This window comes from Neofelis nebulosa, chromosome 6 (assembly GCF_028018385.1).
Source record: "Neofelis nebulosa isolate mNeoNeb1 chromosome 6, mNeoNeb1.pri, whole genome shotgun sequence".
Classification (NCBI taxonomy): Eukaryota; Metazoa; Chordata; class Mammalia; order Carnivora; family Felidae; genus Neofelis; species Neofelis nebulosa.
In genome coordinates this window covers 124,639,752-124,657,205 of record NC_080787.1, presented here as the reverse complement: position 1 = coordinate 124,657,205, position 17,454 = coordinate 124,639,752, and the positions used below count along the sequence as shown (strand labels likewise).

At 41.9% G+C, this 17,454-nt stretch overlaps 1 protein-coding gene and 1 long non-coding RNA gene across 10 annotated transcripts in view; one reads left to right on the top strand and one right to left on the bottom strand.

The window, feature by feature from the left end:
* Nucleotides 1-8,429, bottom strand: part of TBPL1 (TATA-box binding protein like 1) — a 35,476-nt gene extending 27,047 nt beyond the window's left edge. The window contains exons 1-2 of one of the 8 annotated variants that reach the window (XM_058735345.1): nucleotides 7,990-8,429; nucleotides 1,165-1,247 (exon numbers count right to left, since the gene is read on the bottom strand). The gene's annotated coding sequence lies outside the window, so the exon portion shown is untranslated. Of the gene's footprint in view, nucleotides 1-1,164; nucleotides 1,248-6,850; nucleotides 6,970-7,007; nucleotides 7,337-7,984 lie in introns of those variants that run through there. The other 7 variants (XM_058735343.1, XM_058735344.1, XM_058735341.1 and 4 more) reach the window with 7 other exon arrangements.
* A 1,748-nt stretch (nucleotides 8,430-10,177) lies between these two features.
* The window catches only part of LOC131514880 (uncharacterized), a 36,647-nt gene continuing 29,370 nt past the window's right edge, over nucleotides 10,178-17,454 (top strand). For both annotated transcript variants that reach the window (XR_009263311.1, XR_009263310.1), the window contains exons 1-2: nucleotides 10,178-12,269; nucleotides 16,441-17,284. This is a non-coding gene — a long non-coding RNA (uncharacterized LOC131514880). The remainder of the gene's footprint in view (nucleotides 12,270-16,440; nucleotides 17,285-17,454) is intronic.

Genomic DNA, 17,454 nt, shown 5'->3' with positions numbered 1-17,454 from the left:
CAGCCAAGAAGCTCACTGTAGCCATCAGCTGGTAAGGAAAAGAAAAGGCTCTGCGCCTTGAAAGAGGCTCTGCAGCAATTTACAAGGACTGGGGTGGTTCTTATTCCACAGAAGGTTCAGGTTTACCAGGAATGTTAGCTGAGGTTCAAACAACGATGGGTTCTATAAATGGTGCCCATAGTCAAAAACCAAATTCCCATCTTCGTATTTGTGCTTTTAGACTACACATCAGCTTTATTATCTTTATATCTCAAGGTCAGCAACACCGGTCCCTGAAAAAGTGTGGTGGAAAGAACACTAGGGAACATTTAACAATGTGTCAGTCAGACCTTTATTTCAAAACGGGCTTTTATTCTGGACAATATTAACACCTTGGAGACCTGTTTTCGTAAAAATCTCCCACTATAGTCCTTAGAATATCTAAAAGGATATATGGAGGTGTGTATGTATAAACTATATATCTATATCTCTATAGATATATCTATGGATAAATATCTATGGATATAGATATCTACAGAGATATATATAGATACATATGGATATAGGTATCAGTGAAATAGCCATGATCATTTCTTTGCTTATCTCAATATTTTTCAGATCCAGAATCCATGATGGCTATAGGAATAATGTTAACAATATTATATCAATACTATATCAATCTAGTCAACGAAATGACTACTCAACTAAATCAAGAACATCAACTAAACTTCCCTCTCTTTAAACAGGAAAACAAAAGCCACATCTCTACATACAAGCATATACGCCAATCTTCTTAGGGGAGAAATAGTATAAAAAGCAACTAAAACAAAACAGCACAATATGGAAGGGTTATAAAACTCGACCCCTGTACGTTTAAAGCAAAACATATTTTTAATAGCACGTTTCATATAAACTTCTGTAATATACCTTTCATGAAAACATTATTTCAACTAAAAACCAAGACCTGGATGTCAGCCAAAACAGAAAAGAACAGTTTGCAATTCACTGTATTTAAGCAGAAACATTTATTTTCTAGTCAGCAGTTTCAAATGTCCTTCTAACTAAACTAAAACATTTGTACTTCACTTTAAAAAGTTAACCATTTTAATAACAGCCTAAACAAAACTACAATTATCAAGCTATTCCCCTGCTTAGGTAAGCCTCGGTATCTGGTGTTAGCCTTACCATAAACAAATAATTTTCCAGTTCTATGCGGTCATCCTTGAGTCACTTGAATTACTGGAGCAGAGCAGCAGTCTCAGCTACTTCTAAAATTACAAGAAAGCTACAATGTAGGACATTTATAGTGATAACAGAAAACACAAGTTAAATGGCCTGACAAAGACACCAACAAGTTTCAAGTTTATCACCATTTAAGGTTATACAAGCAAAAATAGTGTCCTCTAAAGAAAGAGGAATTCTGCTAAATAAAACCATCAGGGTCTATTGCTTTTATTCAGAAGCACCATACAGCAAAACAAGCGGTCAAGTCCACAGGGTAATAGCATTTCAATAGCTGCAACGTGGTGCCAGATCAGGCTTTGTTGGCCTTCCTTTCCCAAGAAACAGAGATGTCTCTTTTTACTTAGTCCATCTGCCATAAGTGCTAACCAGATGCCTGTGTGATAATTCAAAATTAAAACAAAAGTGCTTCCCTCCCCCCGGAACCTAACAGCAGGGATGAGTCTAAGTCGGTAATCACACATCAAGAATTCCAGTGCTTTAACAGAAAGCCTCCATATGAAGGACACAAACTATATAGCTGGTTCACCTTTCATGTGCTGCCTAGTACCAATGCTGTTAGCATCAGGGAATATTTTTTCACCTAATTATGCTGAGCATTGTTCCAAATGCTTTTCACTTAATTCTCACAGCAATCCTACAGGGTCGTACTGGGATTAGTCCCATACTGTAGTGGAAACAACTGGGGAATCAAGGCAGTGAAATAAATTACTCAGGCCATATCATCAAAAAGCAGCACGGCCACTGTACTGAACACAGACAGCCTGTATCCTGATTCCATACTGTTAAGTGCTATATTAAGACTAATCCTAAGAAAACAGTATAACTGATTTTGACTAAAATTGTTCTGCCTCACAATGAAAATACCTGTAATTTATCAACAAAAGAAGGCTCGCACCTGATTCTTTGGAACTATTTAATTAACAAAAACAAATTTTTACTTCTTTTAAAATTTTATGCATTCTCATCGAGGGAGTTAAAAACCAAAAACAGGGGCACCTGGGTGCCTCAGCCAGTTAAGCGTCCAACTTCAGCTCAGGTCATGATCTCATAGTCTGTGGGTTCAAGTCATGCATCAGGCTCTGTGCTGACAGCTCAGAGCCCGGAGCCTGCTTCCGATTCCGTTTCTCCCTCTCTCTCTTTCTGCCCCTTCCCTGCTCAAGCTCTGCTCTGTCTCTGTCGCTCGCTCAAAAATAAACAGACATAAAACAAAACAAAACAAAAAAACATACCACGGACCAATGTTTATAAGCAGATCTCTATGGTGCTAAATACAATTAAAACAGTAAGAGTCCTCATCCACACATGTCCTGACAAAAGCGTCCTCAGTACACAATCTGATTTTCAGTACTCTTGCTTGATGAATGAATACTGCATGCCTGAAGTTGCCAGCCAAACTTTTGTGCTACGCTTTTTTTTTTTCGTGAAATTTTAAACAGTTTCATTATTGATTCCTGCACGAAGGCCCATCCGAACTGTCCCAGAACTCACTTTAGTGTGTTTAACATTTAATGGGATCCCTAGCAGCAGGTGTCCCATCCAAAACAAGACATCGAAGCCAAATTTTATCACCAATCACACGATAAGACCAGATGAATATAACTTCTGATACAAACTGATTCTTTTTCACTACTGACCTATTTCTAGAATCTTGGTTTTTCCACAACTACACAGACACACACACTCCGTATCTTTCGTCTTAATAAAAGGTTGTATCACAAAAGTCAAATTTGTATACGTAGCCTGGCAAGACCTCAAACACACATATACTCTTTCACCCTTTCGAAATTTCCCAAGGTGGTATTCATGCGAGCAAATACTGGAGCTACTCAAGGCAGTAAATCATTATTTTTACTGTTTGAACTGGTTTAAAGAAAAGAATCCCCAATCATGTTAGAGAAGTTTTTGCTTATAATTTGCAGCCAGTAAAACAAAAAAACAAAACAACTGAAATTGTAGGCATCAAGAATTAGACTACTAATTAGATAATTAAAGGTTCCCCTCATCTACCAGATTACCCTCCGAAGTCAAAGAAAATAAATATACCCTTTTATTAACATGTTAATCTTCAAAATATGTACACACACCTGCATGACATTAGCATACAATAGGATGGCAACTCATAGTCCTGATCCTCCAGAAAGTCCTAATTTTATCAGGCATGATGAAATCTGTACATCAATAGCACCAGGCAGTGTGTAACAAGGGATTTAAAATACAAATTTGTGTGTCGTGTTTCGGTATTCATGGTATGTCCATTTCTCTGCTATCTACAAGTGCACAAAAAGCACCTGAAGAGAAACACCTTTCATCCAGCTTTACGTACTCGATGCGGCATTAGGCATATAAAAGGTGTAACAAATCTGAGTGTACGTTTCAGGAAATCCTTATTTTTTAATTCAAATGTCACAACACAGCTAAATTTTCAAAGCACTACAGGTCTTCAGTTAAACACACGGGGGAAACATTCTACTATAAATTCTTCTAAAATCAATTTAAATTTTATTTTTCAAAGCAATAATAATTTCATCACATGGTCAATGATGCAACGGAAGGAAATCCGTTCAATCACCAGATTCTTACCAGCTCCCTTCGCCTAAAAACAATGCTGACACCCATTCAACTAGATTATACAATATTTATTATAAGTGATGTGCCACATCCATGATAAATAACATTCTCCAATAACATTCGGTTGCATATTTCATATGTATTTGCTCTACTTTAGAGCAAATTCTGCACATTCTATACACGTATATAGTAGTTCCCCTCATTTATAGAGTATATGTTCCAAGACCCCTAGTGGATGCCTGAAACTGCAGGTAATACTAAACCCTATATACACTATGTTTTTCTCTGTACATACATACCTATGTTAAAGCGTAATTTCTAAATAAGGCACAGTAAGAGATTAACAAGAGTAGTAAAACAGAACAATTATAACAATGTACTATAAGAAAAGTTATGTGAATGTGGTCTTTCTCAAAATATCTTATTGTACTCTACTCCCCCTTCTTTTTGTGATGTGAGATGATAAAATGCATATATGTTGAGATGAAATGAGGTGAATGATGTAGGCCCTATGACCTAATAACCTAATATTAAGCTACTACTGACATTCCGACCATACATCAGAAGGAAGATTGTCTGCTTCCAGCCCCTGGCTGACCAGGGGGAACTGAACCCACAGGAAGCAAAACCACAGATAAAGAGGGGACTACTGTATATCCACAAAAGTTTTGATATAAAAATTATCCACATAAAGAAAAATTTGTGGGAATCACTTAAATTGTTCCCTCAAACTTGGCAAAATGTAATTTCAGTTAAATATTCAGATGCAAAATGATCAGAAAAGACTGATACTAAGAAGGTTTTCAGAATAAAAATTATGAAAATCTGAGGCTCAATTAAAAACACACAGTGAGCTCTACAATACTTTTAACGTTTAAAAAAGTGACTGTGCCTATAATTATAGTACTACCACTTGAACTTGTAAAACACCTTTTAATTCTGAAAAGTGACAATATTTTTTACATGCTTTATTTCCCAGCATGAGGCTCTTAACCTGCTGTTCTGCACAAACAGAATGAATACAGAACATCTGACATGACCACTTCAATTCTACAAATAAAGGGGAGGCATACAGAAGAAGGAAAATACAACAAAATAACATTAATGAAAAGGATATATAGCCCAAGGATGTATACCGAAAACTCCGTAAGAAACAAACAATACAAATAGCCCAAAAAAATCATTTGGACTGTTACATGATTAAATAAGGATAGGAACTAAAACAACACCAAACACTGGGAATGTTACAGTAGAGAGCAGGGAACACAGAATTTGGACTGCTACTAAAGGTGGAAGCTAGGGCCTGACCCCCACTCAAACACGGAACAGACAGGGAACCACAAACAGGTCTAGGTGAAGTATGTGATGGCAACCCTGTGATTGAGGGAATTCACTTAAGTCTCATGTGCACTATGGAAATCTTGGGACTCAACATCCAACAGCTTCAAGTGTGGTCCTCCCCCAGGATATCCTTCATAGAAGAAGAGCTTTATGAAAAGATTAAACAATCCTTGATTCATTAACCTAAAGGTGACAATCTTGGGTTTTTCCTCTTAGAATCTTAAAACGCAACTCTAAGTCTCCCAATGTTTATACTTTCCATTAAAGGTAACTGCACATCCATGAAAGTCCTTTAACAAGAGATACTGAACCCCAACTCCATGAAAATGCCTGTGTTAAAAACGCTATTCTGGCTATAGTGAACCAATCAAGAGCACTTATTAGCAGACCATTAGTTTCTGATCTTGAAGGCAAAGAGTATGAAAAGAGGGGGCTGAGAATAAGGATGACACATTTTGCTTAAGACAAGCCAGCTTAGCCAAAAAAAAAAAAAAAAAAAAAAAAAAGCTTGAGACAAACAGAAGCTGCGGTTGACATAATTGCTTCTGTGATTTATCAGTTTTATTTTCATTGTTAATCCTCAACTTTATATAAAGAGCTTTATTCTCACTGGACATGAAGATGATATTCTCTTGAAGGTATATGTGGCCATTTCAGTATGCCATTAGGGAAACCTCATTGACTGACCTGGAATGATTTGGGAAAGTATAAAACCACTAAATAGTGATGTAAAGCACAGAGATCATATAAGCTGACAAATATTTACCTGGAGGTACCAAACTGCAAATAATTCTTTAAACCAGATAGCGATAAAAGTCCCTTCTCCATTTGAATGCCCTGCCATTTTCTCAAACTTTAAAAGAGACAGCAGATAACGCTCCGACTGCTAAATCTTTTCCTTGTATTTCTATTTTTCAATTTTCTCAGGGATTCTGTAATTGGTTCTTCACACAAAAATCACACCAGGCTTGTTTCTCTTTTTTACCCACAGCCAATTTTAAGGCACGGTTCTTAACCCTAAATACAGAAGCCCACGCTGGTTAACTGCCAGTGTCGCTTTGCAACTGCAGGTGACAGACGCAGAGAGCTCACAGATGTGAACTGGCTGGCTGCAGTCTGAGTCTTATTGCAATGAGCACACTGACAGAGCCCGCAGATGCACACCGCGGCTGAAGGAGTCTTAAAAACCGTCATTCTCAATTAAATTACTTTTAGGGCTCTTACGGGCTATCATTAAGCGCTTATCCCAATTCTGATCCTCGTTTAGCTCTGCCCACAATTCATTTTATCTTCCTCAGTTCCGGATCCTTCATCAAACCTAATTTGGGTAGTAATAATAATAATAATAATAAAGCGGGGCTGTTGGCATTGCCGGCACCAGTAACGGGGGAAGATGCTATTTGGTAGCATTCCCGCCGCGGCAGAGGCCGCTGGAAGTTTTCTGGGAAGCAATGGACCCCTAGCATCTTTGCACGATTCTTCTTCTCCAGGGTGAGGGCTTCACAGAAACGGATGGGGAATCTCCCTTCTGTCTTTCCCAGGGGTGGCTAACAGGAAAAATAAAACACTTCTTTTCTTCTGCTACACCCCGCTCGGTTAAGCTCGCAGGCAGGGACGCCCCGCCCCCCACGCCGTTATCCCTGATGAGCTCCCCAAATATCACCCGGTCCTCCTAAGAAGTAGACCCTCCCTCGGCCCCCGGACCAATTCCTCCCACCTTAGTTCCTCTCCTCGGGTCGTCCGCCCCCGCACACCCCACCAACCGTACGGCCCGGCTCGCACACGCCAACCCCGGCGCCCAGATGCCCGGCACCCGGCGCTCAGGCCGCCCGGTCGCCCGCGCTCCCCCCGCCCAGGGTCGCCTACGGGGTTACCGTGGGAAGAGGGGGCGGCGGCAGAGAACGCGGCGGCAGCGCTGCTGCCGGTTACGTCGGACGCGGAGGATAAGCTGGAGGACAAGGATGATGATGAGGCGGGCGCGCTCCCCAGTCTCCATGGAACTCCCGCCCCGACCCGTTGCTAGGAGCCCCCGAGGCTCGGGCTCCGTCTTTCGTGCTTTGTTGTTCCGGGTACTGGGCGGCCGCTTCTTCCCCGCGACAATAAATAGACCAGACGCAGGGGGAACATAGAGACAGTGCGCGGGGGCTAGAGCGCCGCCGGACAGGGCGCCCCTGGGCTCCTCGCTAGCCACTCATTTCCGGCTCTCACTGCTCCCGTCACTTTCCCCCGCCCCTTTCCCCACTTTCCCTTCCTCCTTCCTGGTCCCGCAAGGTAGGCCCCTCCCGCTCTTGGGCTTGGCGACGTCCGGGTGTTGGGGGCAGGGAGTGCCACTGGGCTAGACTTCTTTTGCTGGAGGACCGCCTAAAAAGGTTTTGAAAAAACTGCGTGGTCTTTGTACCTTTCCAGCTCATCTCTAAACATGAGTACGTTGTTCCTGGCATACAGTATAGTATAAATGGACTTTAATTTTTTTGTCAAAACCTTAGAACTTTCTCGTTAGCTCGTTCAACTTCAAGGTCCACCATTTAACGCAATTAGCAAAACTAGTTCTCAACAAGTAAATTTATTTTCTAAGACATTTTCTGTCTGAAAAAGTCCTATTTTCGCTTTTTCAGTTAAACGCGTTAATTTACGACGTCATGATAAACCTCTCATTAAGGAATTCTAATTCTAGTCCTAAAATACAGCGGCAGGAGATGATAGCAGAAGGATGGATGGACAGATCGATAGAAGGGTGGGTGGATGGGTGGGTGGATGGATGGATAGATAGATAGATAGCTAGATAGACAGACAGATAGAGGCAGGGAGCTTAGGTCACACTTCTGTCGTCTCTCCCTTCCCTATTCCTTACTCAACTTGGGTTTGCGGTCAGGACTCCTCCTGGGAGCCCGAGCACTTCAGAGGCTTATACGCGGCGCAGTCAGATCCTGGAAAGATGGACCGGGGCGAGGGCGGCTGCAGGCTAGGGCTGGGGAGCCCAGCTGGAGAAACGGTGGCTCAGGCCGACGGGCGTAAGAGGGCGGTCACTCGAAAGCTGGGCGCCTGGGGACTGAGACTCTTTCACGGCTCTGCGCCCAAGTAGCCCTGGAATCCGGGAACCCTGAGAGGCGCACACTCGCCAGTTTGAACGGCCGCGCTGCGGTCCGATGAGCTCTCGGGGGTGGCTTGAGAGGCGCTGCCCGCGCGAGCGAGACTCGGGTAACGGCCTGGGGAGCGCCAGGCAGCGCAGAACCCCGCGGCGCCCCCGGAGTCCCACTCTTCAGGCTGGCACGGGCCTCTGCTCCCGAGCTCAGCTGCAGCCAGAAGCCTCTGGCCACAGAAAAGGCCGATGGGCAGCTCTGATTTAATAAAAGGCCACAAGGCGGGGTCAAGGGTATCTGGTCTCTGATTGGTGTGAATCGTGGGTGAAAAATGATAATGCCACTATCCGTTTGAAAATGAAGGCAAGGGCTGACTTCAGGGGATTTGGGAGTATGCAACCATTTGGGTATTTTATTATCTATTGGGTCTCTAAGGATGGCTCTTGATCTTTTGCTTCCTACTCTAAGTATTCAAAAAATATCTGAGCATTTAAAAAGCTCTGTAGATGAATGGAATTTCCATTTTGCTGCAGTATTTGTACTAACTTATTTTCGAATAATATTAAATAATTGTAGCTTGGTTAGGTATAAGTGAAGAAAATAAACGAGGCTTGACTGGAAAGTAATGTCTGTGTCATACTGGGGTGATGACTCTTAGGAGGTAACATTTCATCTGTTAACTGAAAGCTATGGGAGTGGAAGGGATGTTCAGAGAGTGTTCCGGACAGAGGGAACAAGATATGCTAAGAGTTTGCTATGCCGAAGCATTAGCGTGGATGGAGCATCCTGATCAAATCAAGGGAAAGAGTGACATCAGATGAAATTGGAGAGAAAGTCAGGCCTTAAACCTTCAGTGCCTCGTAGACACAGAAGGGAGTTTGGATTTTCTTCCAAGTGCTAGAGGAAGTGATGGGTTTTAAGCTGTAGTGTAACATGGTCTGATTTGCCAAGGAAATGGCAAGGGAAAGGCTGTAATCCCCTGATTAGTGCCAAGGCTGAAAAGTCAATTTCACATCAATGGTGACCAATTTTAAGATCATCATGAGGCAGCTTTCTTTCAGGGGACCAGCAAGATACCTAGTATGAAGCCAGTCAATTACTTCAGACTCCCTTTTGTCATAGATTAGTCGACAATTTGTCGCACTACAAGTGCCTCATCCAGGAAATGGATGTATGTTGCTGCAAGCAAGCCCCATTCTCCGTAGACCTATCACATTAGCCCATACACCCTTCCTCTGACAAAGGAATTCACTTCACCACAGAAGACGTAAAACAATGAGATAGAGTCAGTGGGCTTCACTGGTCTTAGAATGTGCTCCATTATTTAGGTGCCAGGTAAGATTATAATATTACTCATTATTCAGGTGGTAGGTAAGGTTAGAATATACAGTATATGTTCTGAACCAAGACTCTCCATTAATACAGAAATTGATACCTAGGCTGGGAACCTAGTGAGATTTATCTGTTAGATAAGTGCTCCTCAAAATGTGATGTATGGACCAAAGCCAGTCTATAAACTGTACTGATCAGCAATGAAATAGGTATAGAAATTGAGAGGAGCATTTTGAAACATTTAGTAATTTGACATTAATGTGGCCCCTAAGCATGCAGTTTTCTACTTATGAAAGCATTTGTCTGTGTTGATAACTAAAAACAAACAAGCAAAAAGTGATCCTTCACAACAGATATCTGTGTCCACTAAGGCTTCTAGCTTTATGAAAACTCGTTTTTGTTTTTTTTTAATCAAGCTATTGGAATATATTGGCTACTTCTTACTCCCTTGGTGCTCTGAGAGAGACAGACTGGTTCAGCAGGGCCACTCAGAAGGAGATGGGCAATAATAAAGTGGTACTTATATAGCTGGTAAGAGGAGTCCTTTCTGCCAGTGGGTTAGTTATCTTGCGTTGATAGTGATCAGATAATATCTACTCTGCCAATTGAAACAGTTAGATTTTCTGCCCCCCCCCCTCCCCGCTTCATCCCTCATAAGGTTAAAACACTAAACAGGATTGCAGAGACCCAGCAGGACAATGGAGTCAGGGATGTCTCATTCCTCGGGGCTCTTCTCAAATATCTTCTGCTGTGCCCCCTTACCAACTGAAAGATAATTTCTCCCATTGTGCCAGTTGAGTGGGGCACAACTTAGGGGACAGTCTGAAGCTGTAACCTGGCTTTACAATCCCAGCCTGCTTCCCTCCCTGCCCTCAGATAAAGTCTGTGGCAAAGACAGTGAACTAAGATCTAGGGTGATTGACAGAGTAGAGTTGCTAGGCCAGTTTCCAAGAGATGGAAACAAGAAGGGCAAAGTCCCTATTTAAAGCTTGCTGTCTAAATGAGATTTCTGATAACAAGCTAATGGATTTCCCCTAAATGACATTGACTGACAGCCAAGTAAATTTTAAGGGATTGCCAGAAAGCCTTTAGCCTTGCAAAAGGCCTCTACTGCTGTGCTGTCTCAAAGACAACATCTGGGATCTGCAGAAAGATGAATTCAGTTGCCAGGGAAGTCCCAGGAAATTCCTTTTCACTACTTCTCTAAAGGACAGCCTTTGAGGATAATAGATAAAGGAAATCTTGGCACTTTGAGTGACTGACAAGAGATCTCAGTTTGCTCCTGGAGAAGAGAAGTCCTTCTTACACTTATTCTACATTATACAGTATATGCTCAACCATGGCACAGTGAGTCTCCTTTTTGCCCTTTCTTATTAGGTTTTGTTATCCTGTTCCCCACCCCCCTCTATTATATATTTGTGCATTGGGGAAAAAATCCATTATCATTATCATTTAGCTAGATCTGGACCTTATCAAGATTGGCTACACTCAAAGATCCTGAATTTGGGCTGCAGGTGACATTGAGTTTTCCTCTAGCATTGGGTAGGGATTGAGTACATTGTCAATTGCATAAGGGATAGTTGCTTTATGTTAAGAGAAACTACAGCTATGTGAAAACCAGTGTGTGTGTGTGTGTGTGTGTGTGTGTGTGTGTGTGTGTGTGCGCGCGCATGCACTGAACAGCCAAAGGGTAACATGTAGGGAACATTTATTGGTTTGTCAGCCAAGAACACCTCTCTTCTTTTGGGAAAAGTACTTACACCTCTTATTTGGAGAACTATGTTTGCTCTTTACCTACCTCCAATCTAATGTGGCTCCAAGTGGGAGTTGTGATTGCTAGTGGTTTCTTCTAGATGTACAGGGACTTGGAAAGGAATAAGATTGGAAGTTTGGTGACGAGGTAGTGTGGGGAAGAGGTATATAGATAAGTTTCTTTTCATGAGCACAAACTGTGAAGATCCGTGTGTACCATTTGGATACACGCTACAGGTACCCATTGCAGAGGAGACTTTAATAATCAGGTGGGTGAAATGGCACTGTCTCTGGATGTCAGGCAGCCTCTTTGCTTAGCCACCCAGGGCTTGCTCAGTGGGCCCTTGAACAAAGTGGCCATGGTGGTGGGGATGCAGGCTATGTATACGCTCAACAATCTGAATGTCTCCTTACTGAGGCTCCCCTTGCTGACACTGCTGTCAAGAGAGAGAGCAGAAAACAACACCGAGTCCTTGATCTGGCCCCCTTTCCCTGGGCTACTAAAAACAGCTGTCTGACGGCAGATTGATCGTACCGGACCTCTTCCACCTTTGAGGGGGCAAAGATTCATCCTTATTGGAGTACTCCTGTACCCTGAAAATGGATAGTCTTTGCTGCTCATAATGTTTCTGCCTGCAGCACCTAGTGTTTGTGAACTCACAAAATGGTGTGCCATCTACCAGCAGTGCATTCCACACGGCACCGCATCCGATCGGGGAACTCATTTCATGGCAAAGGAAGTGCAGCCATGCGTCCATGCATAGGAAATTAACGGGCCTTACCACATTCCCCTTCGATTGAAAGCAGCCGGCTGAACTGAACAGTGAAATGACTTACTGAAGCCTCAGCCATAGCCCAGCTGAGAGGCAACACCCTGGAAAGAAATGAAAGCCTGTCTTACAGGATACGTTTTGCATCAGAGACCATCACATGGTACCCTCGCTTCCATAGCCAGAACACATCAGAATCAAGGTATGGGAGTGGGAGCGGCTCTTCTCACAACCTCACTTTATAATCCCCTCAGAAATTTTCCCTCCCTTACCTGGAAACTTTGCTGCCGGAGTAGAGACCTTAGTCCCCAAAGGGAGAATGCTTCTTTCATGAGATATATCAATGGTTTCACTGAATTGGAAGACGAGACTACCATCTGGCCATTTGGGGTTCCTTATACCACTGCCACAAAAAGCAAAAACAAGAGGTAATTTACTGGCTGGAGTAATATGTATGTATGTATGTATGTATGTACATAGAGATATGTATGTATGTACATATACACTAATTGTGTGTGTGTGTGTGTGTATATATATATATATGTATATACACATATGTATCACTGTGTGTGTATATATATATATATATATATATATATATATGACTTCTGCCAAACGTTTACTGCATGAATAACATATAAATATATAAAGAAACTATTATGACATTTATTTATATAAATAAAGTATACAGAAAAGGCACACACAAACTAATTAGAGGCATTTTGAACTCCCTCTTATATTTACTAAATTAGCAACAACAAGTAAAATCCCTACCCAAAGCTGTAAACTGTTCGTGAGATGATATTCTTAAATGGTGACACTGTTTGGGACACTAGGTTACTTACACACAGTGGAGGCAAGAAAGACAGTCTAGAACCCAGAAGAGTCTCCGGAATCCTCTTTGTACTTCTATGTCTAATATTAAAGTTAGTGAAAATTCATAGCAACCAAAAATAAATGGTAGGGTGTTAGAAGACTGAGATCCTTTGGAAATGAAGGTTTGGGCCACTCCACCAAGCAAAGAATCCCAACTGACTGAGGTCCCAGCTGACAGTAGGGAAATGCAGAATGGGTAGTGAAGTGAAAGCTATAGGTCACTAACTGTGACCTTGTGAACAATTACAGAAATGCAGTATCGTTGCATGTTTTCTCTTGGCTTATTATATCTTACGCGTTCATTTGTGTTTACTGATCATTTTATCCCTTTATCTCCTTCCTATTTTTACTTGACATTCAAGTTATTGGAAGCCGTGTTGGTTTCCTAGTTCTGTTGTGATAAAGTACCACAAATCTGATGGATTAAAACAACAGAAATTTGTTCTCTTACAGTTCTGGAAGTCAGAATTCCAAAATCAAGGTGTGGGCAGTGTTGGTTTCTTTTGGAGGCTCTGAGAGAGAATGTGTTCCATGTCTTTCTCTTAGCTTCTGGTGGCAGCCTGGTAATCGTTAGCATCCTTCGGCCTATGAATGCGTCACTCCAATCTCTGCCTCCATTTTCATATTGTCTTCTCTGTGTGTGTCTGTAGCTCAAATCTGCCCCTGCCCCTGCCTTTTTTTCTCTCATAAGGACACCAGTCCTTGGATTTAGGGCCCACTGTAAATCCAGGATGACCTCATCTCAAGATCCCTAATTGAATGATGTCTTCAAAGACCCTGTTTCCAAAAAAGGACTAGAACGTAGACCTATCTCCTGAGGCCACAATGCAACTCGCTACATAAGTTAACCTTACAATTAGTCTTTAAGTAACAATATTCAGTGGAATGGTGACTGAACCTGAGGACTAAGTAATATAGCTAGCAATGGATGTGATGAATCTGAGGACCCTGTGTCTCCTTTTCTGGGAAAAGGGTGAGCATTTTACTGGTAAGGAGGATAGCAGTGTCTTCTTCCATAGAAATACAGCATCGTTCTGTTGTAGAGATGCTTATGGAGCCCAGCGGTCAGGCAGGTTTCTGTAGTTCATGGGGCTCCTACAGCGTCAGCAGCTTCTCCAGTGTCTGCCTCCTACAGCATAGGTAGCCGCCACCCCTGCTCCCTATCGTGAGGTGTCTGCCTCCTACAGCATAGGTAGCCACCACCCCTGCTCCCTATCGTGAGGTTTTGTAGGAGAGCCTCCCCGCCGTGAGACATCTCCTGTGAACTGCTTTCCGCAGCAGTTAGAAGGTGGATTTCTTATGACTTCTCTCTGGAAAGCACCCTACCAAATTTCAGTGAGCCATGGCTGTGCCCTTTCCAATTAGGCCTGGAACTCAGCTGTATTGGGGGCGAGGGGAGAGTGCGCAAGTCTGTTCCTTGAATCTCCAACCCAGCCCCTGGAATAGTGCTTGCCCCTCAAATGTGCGGTTTCTATATTCTTTTGTGTTTTCTTTGTTTCTTGCTGGCCAGCCCGTTAATACTCCCAGTTTCCTGTAATAGTTAAAAATTCTTTATGTTATACTGTTTTTGCTCAAATTCCTGTGCAGTTTACCTCTCCTGATTGGACTCACGACTCCACTTTCCTGGCTCCTGTGATTGGTGAGGAAGAGGGTAAGTGACCAAGCCAGGCCAAAGAGTGTCCTACTCCAGGACTTACTGAGGCACAGCTGGGAAAAAGAACAGTCCTCTTTTCTGGCAGTAAAATTGGGTAAGGTGTGAACTGACACAACGAGCTGATATATCCTGTAAGGAAGAGAATAATGTTCACTAGCGGATAACAAAGTGACATAGGAAGAGAAGTGGAGACAGAAGATGGAGAAAAAAGACAAGCAAATGTAAAACTGCGTGGGTGGAAAGGCTCAGTGGTATAAAGAAGTCGATCTTCCTCAAATGTGTCTACATATTTAATGTTATTCCAATTGATAGCTAATGATAATTTTTAAGAAAATTAATCAAATTCTAAATTTCACCTGAAAAATAAAATGCAGGAGCATGACATAGTGTTGCAAAAGAAAAAATCATATGTTTAACTGCCAGAGCTAAAAACACATTAAAAAGCAACAATAATGAGAGGGCCTGGGTGGCTCAGTCAGTTAAGCATCTGACTTTAGATCAGGTCAAGATCTCATGGTTCATGAGTTCAAGCCCCACGTTGGGTTCTGTGCTGACAGCTCAGAGCCTGGAGCCTGTTTCGGATTCTGTGTCTCCCTCTCTCTCTGCCCCTCCCTTGCTCACACTCTGTCTGTCTGTCTGTCTGTCTGTCTGTCTCAAAAATAAACACTAAAAAAATTTTTTTAAAGCAACAATAATTAATATAGTATAGAATTGGGGCAGGGACGGACAGAATATGAGTGGAAAAGAATAGAAAACAGGGGCACCTGGGTGGCTCAGTCAGTTGAGTGTCCAACTTCAGGTCATGATCTCACAGTCTATGAGTTCGAGCCCCAAGTCAGGCTCTGTGCTGACAGCTCAGAGCCTGGAGCCTACTTCAGATTCTGTGTCTCCCTCCCTCCCTGCCCCTCCACCACTCACACTCTCTTGCTCTCAAAAATAAATATACATTAAAAAAAAATAAAAATAGAAAACATATCTATGTATTTAAAGGAATCTATTAAATGATAAAGGTGCATTTCAACTCTGTTGGAAAAGGGTAATTAACCAGTAAATGGTATTGAGACAGTTGACTATCCACTGGAAAAAATATATATGCAGTCAGATCTTTATTTCATAACAAAAATACATTCCATGTGAATTAAAGACTTCCGCTGTCTCTGATGTTAGCCCCCTTTTGGAGGAGTTCTTACGACATTGGTCAAATGTACAAGCTTCAGAGATCCTCAGCTCTGTTAGGTTTTTATCATCAAATCTCTATCCATATAGTTTATTTATAAATGACTATGGAATAACCTTTTTTTCCTACACAAATGATGCACGAGTACGTTTTCTTTGTAGAAAGTCAGACGACACAAATGTACATACACAAAATGGAGCCTCCTGTGTCCCCCTCCTGCCATCCCACCCCCCCCCATCTCAGATTTAATGCTCTAGTGTGGCTCCTGCTTTACATGATTCAGAAACTCTCCACTGTTCTGTGATTCTGGTGGCACCTCAGACTCATTTCTTGTGCTGCTCTGAATTAATTTTTATGTTTATATTTCTTCCGTTAATTTAATTGAATCTTAAAATACTAGAGTATATGCATCTTTAGGCCACATTCTTGAAACAAAAGTTTGTTTGGTCGTTTGATAGATCATTCAATTTGCAACTAATATAAATACGGTTAAAACCTTGGATGGCGAGTAACCTGTTCTGTGAGTGTTCCGCAAGACAAGCAAACATTTCTAATACATTTTAACTTGATAAACAAGCGATGTCTCATAATATGGGTAGTACGTGATGCCGAATATCACATGACTGCAATTGAGCCAATGGTTCTTCTCTCTCTCGCTCGCTGCAGGATTGTGGGTGATCATCTTCAATGTTCAGATGCTCCGTCTCAGCCCATGGTGTTTGGCAGAAACCAGTGGTTTTTCAGAACATTGGAAGCTGCCCACAACTGGCACTAGTGGATTTTTTGTCACTTCAAAGCACCTATGGACAGTCCTTTGCTTTTCCATACAAGAGTAAGCTTAGGAATGCTTTGCCTCATTCTAGGTCAGGCTGCCTGCAGATATAGACCCTTTCCTCTGCTGCCTTATTGCCAGTTACATTAAATACAATATGTAAAAAGATTTTATTAATACTGTACTGTAGTCAACACCCATGAGAGTGTATACAATGGCCCCCATGCAGAAAAGGGTTGAAAAGAAAGGCAGTTACGAGAAGGAAATGATCACAGTGGAAGTTAAGAAGGAAATCATCGAGAGGTACAAACGAGGTCTGCAAGTGGCCAAAACTGCAAAATTTTGTAAGAAATCTACGTCTGTATCTCGTCTGTAGAGGAGGAGGAGAAAAAGGTGGAGGAATCCCTCACTTCAGATGAGATTAGGGAGATGTATAAAACGTGGGGAAGAGTACACAATTTTGTAGGAAAGGACTACGCAAAAAAGGCTGAGCAGTGTGAGCAATGAATCTGTTTAATAACAATGCAATGTCACATTTTCACGAAATCCTCAAAAGGAAGCAAAAGCCGTGTGTCATTGGACAGGTTCCTTGTTAAAGTTGCATGAAAAGAAAAAAGATTCCATTGAGCCAATAGACAGCAGTGATTCCGTTAGTGAGACTGAAAGTGTGAAAACTGTCCTACACAATAACCCTCCTCTCTCTTGTCTCCCTCACACCGGCCATGAAGCTTTTCAAAGGTAAGTGTAGGTTGATTTGTTTATTTTTCTTTATATTTTGTATTTTCCTTATTATTTTGTATTATATTACAGCATTGTAATCATCTTTATATGAATATTTTTGGGTTGTGGAACGAATCATCTGAGTTGCCGTTATTTCTGATGGGGAAATTCACTTTGATATACAAGTG